We start from the raw sequence: 5,593 nt of genomic DNA, 5'->3' as shown, positions 1-5,593 counted from the left end.
AAATGCATGTTTCAGGCACTTTCTATAGGAGAAAATGAAAGGAAAAGAGATGAGATGATTACTGCTATAAAAACCACATTTTTTTAAACACCACACTTTTTCATTTCTGGTATAGCATGTGTGTGTGTGTGTGTATCTTGATAGTAAAGTTTATCAAAAAAAAAAGCTTAACCTTCCTTTTTATACCAGAGAGCATAAGAATCTTATATGAAGAAACAGGTATTCTTCTAATTCTAGAGCATTTAGCAACTTCTTTGTATCTCCACTTAAATCACTGCATTATTTGAGTTAGCCCTCAATCAGTACCTCACAATTACTTTTATAAGAGTAGCTTTGTGTTGGAGATTTACAAAAATAGGAATAAATTATCCATGAGACATTTGATCTTCTTCAATCATCCATAAGCACAAAGGTATACAAAACTGTATCTTAGAGGATTTAATATTATCAGGGATGATATGGGGACATTCTGTCTGAAGAGATGGATAGCTAAGGTTCCTTTTGGGCCATTTTCAGATGCATAGTTGACATTTCAGCATAAATGAAATATTCAAAGTAGCATGAAAGGTGAAAATTAAGATTGGTAATAACTCTGGCATCAGTTATATTAATATCATTTTCTGGAGTTATTGTCCGATACAAAATTCTCTTGAGAAAGACAAAGAATGAGCCATATAATTAAACAAAATATAAGCATCTTACAATTGCTTCCTGTGAAAATTCTTTAAATGATTACTCTCCATGTGAATGTTTTAGTAGCTGTAACTATCTAATTAGAAAGACTGAGGCATAGTAAATTAAAAAGTGCACTACATCTATTGCAACTCTTGAATAAATCACACCAGTGGTTAAGCAAAGGAAAAGTCTTCAGAAGTGTAAATCAAAGTGAAGAAAAATATACTCTTTTTTGGTTTTCTAGTACTTTCTGAGCTCCTCAGATTGACAGATTGTCATCACCATACCTATGTCTGTAAGAAACATGGCTGCTTTTCGCATCGTCAAAGAGCAGAAAAGTGGTTTTCTGGTAATAACAGTTGCATTTCTGCCATCCCTTCACACTAAATTTGACACAAGTGGAACACAACATCCTACAATTTTCCAAAAAGTGGCCCCAATGATATGACGCCGTCTGAAATTTCTGTCGGCTCTATTCCCAGAGCTAATGGCTTACTGCTGAGAGAGGCAAAGCTGGAGATGAAATTCTCTCCTGAAGACTGCATGGGATCTGTCAGTACTGGGAATTCTGTTAGTCTTCAGCAATGCTCTGATTATAACTATATACAAAAAAAAAAATGCAAAAGCAAATAGAGACATTTTAGTACTAAAGAAGGTTTATTTATCTTAGAAAACTATAATCATCAAATAATATATGCTAATTATCACTTGCATCCCTACATTTGTAGCTAAAACTCCATTGTAATGAGATTATTTGTAAATTGAATTCTATTCTAACAGACCTTACCTTTCTCAAATATAAAACCAATTACAGAGCACACTGTCTCACATCATTCCATCTCCCAAATAACCTTGTAAGGTAAATGATTTTACTACTCTACAAGAAAGGAATTGAGACTTGCAAATAATATTCACATTTTTTCAAACCACATAGGTAATACATTTTAGAAATGGAACTTGAAGCTGAGTCCACTTCAAGATCAATGCCTTTCCTAATATATATCATAGTTGTGTCCACCATGTGAAAGTGCAATTGGTGAGATGGTGGGAGGACCTGCCTTTAAAGGTTTCAAGCAAACTCAGTTATGGGGCTTGGATTTTGGAAAACATATAATATATTAGTTTGTGAATAAATGTTTTTGAGAACATTGAAAATCATGTGTTGATTTCATTATGGAAGAACTCATCTGAACTACTTACCATCAAAAGCAAAGACATACAAGTTGATGCTTGAAGCGCTTTAATTATTCATTGTAAAGAGCAGGAACTGAGACTGAAACATGCTCCAAAGTCAGATTGCGGGTGTGTGGTTGCCTCTCTTAGGACAACTCTGTTTCTGTTCTATCATTGGTACTTACAGCCTAGAGTATGCAATTGTTATGTCTCAGAAAAAAAGTAAGAGGAAATACTTGCTGCTTTCAGCATCTTACAGTTTTTTTTTTTTTCAGTGAGTAATTCAAAGTTTATATAGAATACCAAAAACCAACCACTTAGAAGTGATAAACAATCTAACCTGGCAAATCAAAAAGGGACATTAGCATTTGATTTACTATCTCAGTGGCTCTCTCACCACTCTATTGATTAGTGAGGTGACAAAAACAGGAATCAAGAAACTAAGACAGAGGAAGAGAATTCTGTTTTAGCATGCTGTTACCTCATAGCAGAAGAAACAAGAGAGTGGCTTTGGTGTTTGAATGGGCATTAGCTATCTCCCATGTGACCAAGGAGGAAATAAAACTTTGTGACCTTGAGAGTCACAACCACTTCTTAATTTTGTCTCTTTTATGATGTGGAACCAGATTAGAAGAAAGTGTTTTTTTTTTGTTTTTTTTTTTTTTTTTTTTTTTTTTTTGAGTTAATAAAACACAAGCAATAGTGTCAGAGAGGAAATTGTCAGCTACTTAGCCATTTCCTTTTGGTGTTGCATTTTTCAAGAGTATCTTCCAACTATGGTATAAAACCTTACTTTCACAATAAAATGACATAGTTCTTTTGAAAATAATTTGGGTACTATAATCAGTACTAAATGAAAAAAAAAATCCTATGATAATGATGTCCTGGGAGGTGGTCAATATTCTGACACTAAACAAATGCTCCCATTTACTTGGCTTTGCTTTGCTGGAGCCAACCAGAAGCTCAGCAGGAAGAAACAAGAGCAAATGCCAGAAGGAAGTATGTTTTGAGCAAATAACAACTAGGAAATGATGACAGTAGGAAGCCAGGACTAGTATGTGTAGCAATTAGAGATGAGAAAGCTCAATTTGAGCTACATTATCTGGTCATCCATGAGGCATATTATGAGTTACTTTCTGAGTCCAACCTGTAAGTAATCATACGAGTTAGTTATTTCCATCACTGAGCTCCACCTCTGTGTGCAGGTGTAGCTCTAGGTAAACACAGGGAAGAGTGTAAAACTTATGACATACTTAATGATGGTGATGGTTTTTGGATTATTAAATGCATGTTTTAATAAGTTAGTGGCTATTTGGATATAGTCTCTGCACCTTCGAAATTGCAAATGGACAGCCATTGCCATACTTGAACTTCAGGTCATTTTTAAAAGTTAGTGCTTCTTATGAACATTAAATCAAAGTGAACATAAATAAGCAATAACACCCTATCTTATTAATAATAGAATTAAGAACCATATTATAAACTGTGATTCTAGCATACACTAAATAAATCCTTTTTGTTTGTGAAGGACTGCCTGACTAGTGTCATTTATCTGATAATGGGATATATTTTACTGATGCAATGTTTTAGTTAGATAATTACAGGTTTAGTCCTTCTTATTATAATTTGTGAGAAAATAGTCCTAGTAAAGTATCCTAAACACCCTCATAGGCAAATGAATAAAGCGACTATCAAATAAGTGTTTTTAATTAGCCTGATAACAGGATGGACCCATTGTTTGATATGTGTTTTAGAAACACTGAATTAATTGCATTGTCCAAAAATGCTCCTGTCAATTAACTTGAAGAGGGAAATGATAATAATGTATTTCACTGCAGACATTTACTAAAGAGTAACATTTTCATATCTATTTAGACTGTGGAGGTTGTTGTGACAAAATAGGGAGCCTTATTTTCATCTGTGCAATATAGGAAAAAAGAGGATACATTCTCTTTTTTCTACCAGGTGAAGTTACAAACCTCCCAGGTGACTTTGTAGATTACAGTAAGATATTATTGTATTTACTTTATGTTTTATAATATTTCTGACTCATGATATAGCCAACTGTTTCAACAGAACCATATTTGAAGTCAGAAGACCTCATATATAAAGTGCAGATAATAATACACATGACCAGTATAGTAAAGATTAAATACAATAATGCACATTAAAATGTTTTAAAATTGTAAGTATTACTTAAAATTGTAGAAGTAAAACTTTCTATTGACCTCAATATTTCTAAGGTAATTAGTCTCTGAATTTAATTCTGCTTCTTTTTTGTCTGGTTATAGCTGACATTAATTGAAGTATAATTTACATGTAATAAATCAAACAAATTTTAAGAATACAATATCATGAGTTTTGAAAATGTACACCATTTAACCATTTTGAAAATAAATATACAGGAAATTATCATCATATAATAAAGTTCCCTTTCAAGAATTTTTGGACAATCTCCACCCACTTCTCCCTCTCAGAGACTAACAAAGTTCTTATTTATATTATTACAGTTTTCCTATTCTTGAACTTTATATAAATGCAATTATACAGTATTAGTTGTATATATACCTGAAATAGTTACTTTTTGATACTTCACAAAGTTACAACTAACTAGCTGACATCCTGGATTATGGTAGCATATTATTTCATCTATTTTCCTTTTTTTTTTTTAAGGAAAAATAAATAGTAAAAATCCCTTTATCCTTGGGAGAGAGACAAGACATAGTCCTAAATCTAGGCCATAAAATTTTTTTTTTTTTATTTTACAGCTGGAGGATGAACAAAATTATTCCGAAAGCCCCCACCACCAAGACACAGAGATAGAGGGCCAATTTAAGACTAAAGCTAGATACAGTAGAGCACCCAACCTACTTTCCACAACCAGGCTGGCAAACACCAAGAAACCAGCAGCATCTGTCTGCTGCTAGGGAAGAGCAAAAGCCTTGAGAGAAGTAATGAGGTACTTAGGGTGGAATAGAAAGATGGAGCAAAATTACCTGGCAATCAAGTTCTCACTTTACAAGATAAAGGTGCGCAAAATTGAAGCTGGAAGTACACTGGGGGTACCTATAGGAACACAAAAATCCAAACCCATCCAAACATGTGTCTAGATTGACTCTCCTCCGCACATTCAGTGCCAAGTAGAAAAAGAGATATATGCCTGTTTCCAGGTCAAAAATAATTTACCACTGTTAGTATTGTCATACACACAATATGTGAAATATAATGAAAAATTGAAGACATACAAAATGCAAACATAAAGAAGCCACTGTAAAAATGCAAAGCAATGAATAAAATAAGATTCAGAGATCATCTATATGTTGGAACCATTAGATAAAAATCTTTAAATCACTTAGATTAATGCGGTAAAGACTCTGGTAGACCAGGTATAGAACATGGAAAAGCAGACGGATAATGCCAGGGGAGTGATGAGAGCTAAAAGAAAGACTCCATTTGAAATGCTAGAAAAATAATAGCAACACAAATGAAGAATATCCTGAATAGGTTCATCAGTAGATGTGACACAAACTTGGATAGAGCAGGTGAACTTGAAAGAATGTCCATAGCAAGTATTCAACCTGAAGCACAAAAGGAGAGAGAGAGAGAGAAAATGTAAACCAAAGATGTAAGATTGTATCAAGTGGCCTATTTTATGTATATTTGGAATGGCTAGCTGAAAAAGAGCAGAAAAGAAACATTTGAAGTGATAATGGTCAATAACTGAAGTGATAATGGCCAAGAATTA

The sequence above is a fragment of the Mandrillus leucophaeus genome, unplaced genomic scaffold (assembly GCF_000951045.1).
Source record: "Mandrillus leucophaeus isolate KB7577 unplaced genomic scaffold, Mleu.le_1.0 Scaffold1273, whole genome shotgun sequence".
NCBI lineage: Eukaryota > Metazoa > Chordata > Mammalia > Primates > Cercopithecidae > Mandrillus > Mandrillus leucophaeus.
The sequence above is the reverse complement of the archived record's forward strand: the minus strand, read 5'-3'. Positions refer to the sequence as shown.